Source organism: Pseudophryne corroboree, chromosome 7 (genome assembly GCF_028390025.1).
Source record: "Pseudophryne corroboree isolate aPseCor3 chromosome 7, aPseCor3.hap2, whole genome shotgun sequence".
NCBI classification, from domain to species: Eukaryota; Metazoa; Chordata; class Amphibia; order Anura; family Myobatrachidae; genus Pseudophryne; species Pseudophryne corroboree.
Genome location: NC_086450.1, coordinates 445,274,342 through 445,282,413, shown reverse-complemented (window position 1 = coordinate 445,282,413; position 8,072 = coordinate 445,274,342). Strand labels below are relative to the sequence as shown.

Here is an 8,072-nt window from a genome sequence, read left to right as displayed (position 1 = left end):
ATGCAAACCTCTGAGGGTGGGGAGCAGTCACACAGGGAAGAAATTTTCAAGGTCTGTGGTCAAGTCAGGAGACTTGCCTTCACATCAACATCCTGGAACTAAGGGCCGTATACAACGCCCTACGTCAAGCGGAGACCCTGCTTCGCGACCAACCGGTTCTGATTCAGTCAGACACCATCACCGCAGTGGCTCATGTAAACCGACAAGGCGGCACAAGGAGCAGGGTAGCGATGGCGGAAGCCACCAGAATTCTTCGCTGGGCGGAAAATCACGTAAGCGCACTGTCAGCAGTGTTCATCTCGGGAGTGGACAACTGGGAAGCAGACTTCCTCAGCAGACACGACCTGCCACAGGTGGACATGATGGCACAGGTGGGAACTGCCACAGGTGGACAAGATGGCATCCCGCCTCAATAAAAAACTACAGAGGCATTGCGCCAGGTCAAGAGACCCTCGGGCGATAGCTGTAGACGCCCTGGGGACACCGTGGGTGTTCCAGTCGGTCTATGTATTTCCTCCTCTTCCTCTCATACCCAAGGTGCTGAGGATAATAAGAAAAAGAGAAGTGAGAACAATACTCATTGTTCCAGATTGGCCACGAAGGACTTGGTATCCAGATCTGCAAGAAATGCTCACAGAGGACCCGTGGCCTCTTCCTCTAAGACAGGACTTGTTGCAACAGGGGCCCTGTCTGTTCCAAGACTTACCGCGGCTGCGTTTGACGGAATGGCGGTTGAACGCCGGATCCTAGCAGAGAAAGGCATTCTGGATGAGGTCATTCCTACGCTGTTAAAGGCTAGGAAGGACGTGACAGCTTAACATTATCACCGTATATGGCGAAAATATGTTGCTTGGTGTGAGGCCAGGAATGCCCCTACGGAGGAATTCCAGCTGGGCCGTTTCCTTCACTTCCTACAGTCAGGAGTGAATTTGGGCCTAAAATTGGGGTCCATTAAGGTCCAGATTTCGGCCCTATCCATTTTCTTTCAAAAGGAGTTGACTTCTCTACCTGAAGTTCAGACGTTTGTAAGGGGAGTGCTGCATATTCAGCCCCCTTTTGTGCCTCCAGTGGCACCTTGGGATCTTAACGTGGTGTTGAGTTTCCTGAAATCCCACTGGTTTGAACCACTCAAAACGGTGGAGTTGAAATATCTCACGTGGCAGGTGGTCATGCTATTAGCCTTGGCTTCGGCTAGGTGTGTGTCAGAGTTGGCGGCTTTGTCACATAAAAGCCCCTAACTGGTTTTCCATGCGGATAGAGCAGAATTGCGGACCCGTCCACAATTTCTGCCGAAAGTGGTTTCATCCTTTCATATAAACCAACCTATTGTGGTGCCTGTGGCTACTACGGACTTGGAGGATTCCGAGTTGCTTGATGTAGTCAGGGCTTTGAAGGTTTATGTAGCCAGAACAGCTAGGGTCAGGAAAACAGAGTCTTTGTTTATCCTGTATGCTTCCAACAAGCTTGGTGCTCCTGCTTCAAAGCAGACTATTGCTCGCTGGATCTGTAACACGATTCAGCAGGCTCATTCGGCGGCTGGATTGCCACTGCCAAGATCAGTTAAGGCCCATTCCACTAGGAAGGTGGGCTCTTCTTGGGCGGCTGCCCGAGGGGTCTCGGCATTACAACTTTGCCGAGCGGCTACTTGGTCAGGTTCAAACACTTTTGCAAAGTTCTACAAGTTTGATACACTGGCCGAGGAGGACCTTGTGTTTGCTCAATCGGTGCTGCAGAGTCATCCGCACTCTCCCGCCCGTTTGGGAGCTTTGGTATAATCCCCATGGTCCTTACGGAGTCCCCAGCATCCACTAGGACGTTAGAGAAAACAAGATTTTACTTACCGGTAAATCTATTTCTCGTAGTCCGTAGTGGATGCTGGGCGCCCGTCCCAAGTGCGGACTTCTTCTGCAATGCTTGTATATAGTTATTGCTTAAATAAGGGTTATGTTATGGTTGCATCAGGGTTGACCTGTTGCTCTGTTGTTGTTCATACTGTTGACTGGGTATGTTTATCTCAAGTTATACGGTGTGATTGGTGTGGCTGGTATGAATCCTGCCCTGGATTACCAAAATCCTTTCCTTGTACTGTCAGCTCTTCCGGGCACAGTTTCTCTAACTGGGGTCTGGAGGAGGGACATAGAGGGAGGAGCCAGAGCACACCAGAATCTAAATTCTTTCTTGAGGTGCCCATGTCTCCTGCGGAGCCCGTCTATTCCCCATGGTCCTTACGGAGTCTCCAGCATCCACTACGGACTACGAGAAATAGATTTACCGGTAAGTAAAATCTTATTTTTTTTCAGTGCTAAAATACAAACATCATAAAAACAATATGCATAAATCACAATATAAAAGAGGTGGCACTCTTTAAAAAATAAGTTATTCTTATAAGGTGACACAGTAGTTAAGAGTCAAGTTAGTGGTGGATCATACAGAAACTCGTGTGAAGGAGCCGCAGGTGTTGCTGTAGTGCCGGGTATACACTGCATATGCTTGTACCAGAGGTGATTGTCCAATCCCGATGTGCAATCTTCTGGGTGACACAGGTGGAGTACGTTGACGTGTTTCGAGACACAGTTGGTCTCTTTCAAGGATGTGGCTACAACAGCTGGAGAGCCACAGTTTGCCTACCATTAAGCGCAAACACCGTTCCTATTATGTCATTCATAGTTCCTAAATATCACTATCAGCCCCCTGCTAGAGAACTTTGCACTAACTGTGCACTTGTTATGTGTTGCATAAATTGCAACATAAATTAATTGCAACAACCATTACCCTAAATCCAATGACTGTAGCGCTAATCCCCTTCGTAGCTGTGATAAATAAATGACAGGCGGCGTCAGTCACTTTTCTCCGCTATATGCACGCACATGGCAGACCGTTTTCCTGCTGCGCACATGTCACACAGTGCATGCGCCCAGACTGTCTGCACACAGAGACGCAGCACAGATACGCATGCAGGCGCACCAGGGTGGTACTGTAGCCTCTGCTAGAAGTCATGAGTGAATTCTTAGGACTCCAAGCAAAAAAAATACAATTATAAGAATAGTTAGAATTTACACATTTTTATTCTCTACCGATCATCAAAATGCTACACACAGCGCCTGGAAGCTGGCCCCATAACCGTCAGACTTACACCAAGAGAAATGCAGCAGTTCAGTGCTCCACGCAGTGCCCGACCAATGACCGAGAAACAACACTTTCCAGATACGGCTTTCTGAGTGCAGGATCCCGTAACATGAACTATTATTATTTCTCCTCCTCCGTTGGAGTGTTCCAGTGTTGGGACGCCATCTGCTTCTATTTTTGTGCTGCTGGTGTCTGCTGGAGGAGACCCCACTGAAGTGCCAGGAGCGCTGGGATTGGCAGCCCATGTTTTGGCTTTTTAAAATCGTCCCTTTCTTTCTGCAAAACCCGGGTTACTTCCACTGGGTCTGTCTGGCGGGTGAATTTCTGAACAGTCTCTTCCCTGTAACCACCACAAAAACACATATAAGTACAGAGATGTAGTTAATATCCCGGTGGTCAGAATACCGACACCGGGTAACCGACCGCCGAGAATGCCAACAGCTGCGCCACGGCTATTCCCGCTCATGGTCGTCCACGACACCCATAGAGTGGGAACAGAACCTTTGGCAAGTGCAGCAAGCCTGCAAGTGGCTTTCCAGCTCTCGCTCCACTGCTGGCATTCTGGTGGCTGGGATACCGGTGTCGGTATTCTCACCGCCGCATCCTGGCCGTAGGGATTCCATACCCAACCCTAAGTACATATATATGCAGGAGGAATATAGTGTCATATGTACAGTTTGGGAAATAAAAGCATCTAACTGGTTGCTAAGGGTTACAGAATCTTTTGTGCACCAGTTTTCATATGTCTAAGACAGATCTTACCTAATTATCACTCTCCTGTACAGCATGCTGCACAGTATACAAGCCCAACTGAACTGGTACAGTAATTGGGACACTAGGACTAAAATGGGCCATTCCCCATTAGCGTTCCCCTCAGCTGCCTGCCACCAGGGCTGCTATTACCTGTAGGAGGAGAGCATACTTACAGCCAATCCCAGGAGCAGAGAGGTGAAACGCCAAGTAGCTGGCACTGTCATTCTGTACTAATATGCCCATTTCTATAGCAAGCGGTGCCAGTCTCAGGTATACAGCTCACCTTACTCTTATGAACGGGTTATACAGAAACTCCTCTTCCGGGCTGGAGGGAACAGTGGGGACGTCATCCTCATCTCTGGACTGAGAAACACATGACACACCCGGCAGTTATTACATGATGCAGTAAGAGAGCAGTGCAGGAAACCGCAGCCTTTACCCATAATGCATTAGCCGGCTGCTCTCTGTACTGCGCTGTGTAACTGACTTGCGGTGATATGAGGACACAGAAGGTAGCGGTTACTCTTCCGCTACAGCTCAGGGACAGAAGACGCAATATTACTACTTACATTACCACAGGGTCTGAATCAGAGCTCATACGCATACTGAGGACAGTCTGGACCTGATCCTGAGCTTGTAGTCAATCTTCCCGGGAGACTCCGGATTTTTCGGCCAGTCCCCCACACTCATGGAAGAGCGCCTGAATCTCTCGCATCCCGCCCACTTCCTGGTGAATCGGGCAGGATGTGGGGATTATAGAGGGAGTTGTGTCTCCGTATGGAGGGTGGGTCTAAATGATGCAAATTTGTGTCGTTTAGCCCCACCCCACCATGCAGACCAGCAAATCACAACATTCTGGAGGCAGGCCTAATGACTGACAGCCCAGCCCCATCCCTCGAAGTGGCAAGCAGCAAAAGTAAAGCAACATTCTTTTTTTATCAGTCTCCTTACAGATCTTTCCCCTTACAGAAGTCTAGATGGGCCAAGTGGTTCTTATCTGCCGTCAAATTCTATGTTTCTATGTAAGTCTACACCAAACTGTTAAGTCCTTGTTTTTTTTTATCTGGACAAATAACTTTCTCAGAAATAATTTGTCAGTTCAGGGCGTTGTTTTGCCTTCCAGTCTGCATTTCCTCTTTTGTTTGGCAATGCAGATTCGGTTTTGTTGTCCGCTTTAAGTAGCCTTGAAACACTAGATTTGCTGACACCAACAGAGTGTGCGCTTTCTATCTAGACCCACATTAAAAAACACAAAATCTTAATTTGTCCCAAATAAGTTGACCATCTCCTGCAAAGTTTGAAGAGTAAATCTGGTATCTGACAGCTAGGGCTGAAGGCTTGTTACCTCCAAATGAAAACCCATGTAAAAAAAAAAAAAAAAATCTTTGTCCCAGTTAAAAAACATTTATTTCGGCCTGAAGATGGGATAGGACTTCTAATTGGTTTCACAACTGTATATCGGGGTGTTCTGGCTTTGATACATACCCCTTTCATACATTCCCTTCTCTTGCATTAAATGCTCTATGCGCACAATGTAATTAGGCCATAAACCTGATTAGGACTAATGTTCATGAATGCAATAATAAGTATAATAATAATAATATATAATAACAACAATAATAAACGCAACACAATGTCTCTGATCTGTGTTTTGAACATGACAAGCTTCCAATGTATGTACATTACATACTGTATACACTTTTAAAAGTATGAGAAACAAACAAAATCAGGGATAACTATAGACATATATGCTGATAAATATGAATATAGGTTTGGGTGGCGGGGTTACACTTGAAGCGTAATGGACTGGCAGGAGGAGGATATCGCTCTGCCAAGCATGCACAAATGACACATTTCGTGGCTTTATGGAATGCTCTGGAATAAACACTCACCTTGGCCCAGGCCAGTTTCTCCTTCACATGTTCATTGTCCGGTTCCACTTTTAGTGCGAACTTCAGGTTCCTCACAGTGTACTCATGCCCACAAAACACTTTCTACAGAGAGATAACCGGTAAAAACAAAACCATCATTCTCGTGACACCACCTTATCGGGGTTATAGGGGAACTCAGCCTTCACTCAATGCTATTGTCCAGAAAGCTTTCCGCTGCCCTTAGAAATGACTGATGCTTTGTATGTATACTTGTATCTACAGACTGTAAGCTCTCATGAACAGGGCCCTCCACCCTCTTGGTTCTCACCCTGCATCATCCCTGTCTCCAGTGTACTCACACTCACAGTCAGCGACTCTTATCCCGAGTGTTACTGTTACTAAGCGTCGCTCACTTATTCGTCTCACTGTTCCATTTCTCCCCCTGTGCTGTCTGTGTGACCTTTTTTAGATTACAGTCTTTGTTTATATTGTAATTCTCCCTATACTGTGCTTCAGCCACTTGGTGGCGCCACATAACTAAGAGAAAAACCAATAATAATTAAAATGCATAGAACAGAATGTATCTGCTCTGCTGTATCGAACAGTAACGCCATCAGTCCCTAGACAATATAATGGACCTTATGCTAAAAAAGCAAAACGGCAACTGCTGACGGTCGCATGGTGGGGGCCACCCAGCACAGGGCAAGGCCGCCCAGAATGCTTATTGCTTCCAGCGATGCAATTGCAATTCAATTGCGATCACATCGCTGTCCCCGCAATTTAATGGTAGCCCCATTGTCTGCGCAGCCTATCTGTGAAGGCAGGTGCACTGCCGCCATGTTTTTAGCGGAGCGGCCTCATGTGGCATCACACAGCCACTCCAATAAGAAGATTTATGGTAGACTTACCATTTTTAAATCTCTTTCTGTGAGGTACATTGGTTCCACAGGGAAAACATCGGGGGTGTAGAGATGGATCTTGATCCACAGGCATCAACAGGCTAAAGCTTTAGGCTGTCCCAGGATGCATTGGGGCCTCCTCTATAACCCCGCCTCCAGGCACTGGAGCTCATTTTCGTTAACCAGTCCAATGCAGGAGCAGGTAAAAGAGAAAGCAGATGTCAGCCACATAAAACCACATTCTCACGACAGGAGAATGGACCAGCGGCTAATGCCATACAAACCCATAGACTCTAGGTGCTTCAGGGCGGGCACCCTGTGGAACCAATGTACCTCGCAGAAAAGAGATGTAACAATGGTAAGTCTACCATAAATCTCCTTTTCTGCAGCAGGGCACATTGGTTTCCACAGGGAAAACATCGGGGATGTCCTAAAGCAGTTCCTCATGGGAGGGGACGCACTGTAGCAGGTATGAGAACCCGGCGTCCAAAAGAAGCATCCTGGGAGGCATAGAACCTAATGAACGTGTTCACTGAGGACCACATATCCGCCTTTGCACAATTGTTCAGCGGACGCGCCTCGGTGGGACGCCCAAGAAGGTCCAACAGACCGAGTAGAATGGGCTCTAAAAGCAGCAGGAGCTGGGAGTCCAGCCTGTGCATATGCTTGTGCAATCACCATTCCAATCTATCTGGCCAATGTTTGCTTGTTCGCAGGCCAGCCACGTTTGTGAAAAACAAAAAGTACAAAAAAAAAAAAAAAGAGTATCTGACCTCCTAATAGAGGCAGTCCTCTCCACGTATATATATGGAGAGCCCGTACCACCTCCAAAGACCGCTCTTTGGAGGACAAACCAGAAGAGATAATAGCCGGAACCACAATCTCTTGGTTAAGATGGAAAGACCGCCCGGTCACGATGCAAAATCAGAAAGGGTGGACGACAGGACAAAGCGCCTAAGTCAGACACCCTCCTGACAGAGGCAATAGCCAGTAGGAACAGGACCTTGACCGTTAGCCATGTAAGGTCCACTGACTCAAGAGGTTCAAATGGAGACTCTTGCAGGGCATTCAGGACAACAGACAGATCCCATTGAGACACAGAAGGGACATAGGGAGGCTGAATCCGTAAAACACCCTGAGTGAAAGTATGAACGTCAGGAATAGACGCAATTTTTCTCTGAAACCACACCGACAAGGCAGAGATGTAAACCTTGAGGGAGGCCTAAGCCCAGGCCTGGTTGTAGAAAAGCCAGAAGTTTGGAAGTACTGAATTTGTAAGCACCGTAATTCTTAGCAGCACACCAGGTGAAGTAAGAATTGCAGACCCTGTAATAAATCCGCGCAGATGCCGGTTTGCGGGCCTTCAGCATAGTTTGGATAACCGCCTCAGAGAATCCTTTGGCCCTTAGGAGTGAAGCTTCAA

The 8,072-nt window shown here is 47.3% G+C and overlaps 1 pseudogene; it reads right to left on the bottom strand.

Annotated features, from left to right (window-relative positions):
- Positions 1 to 3,046: 3,046 nt before the first annotated feature.
- The window catches only part of LOC134945588 (hydroxyacylglutathione hydrolase-like protein), a 28,445-nt pseudogene continuing 23,419 nt past the window's right edge, over positions 3,047 to 8,072 (bottom strand).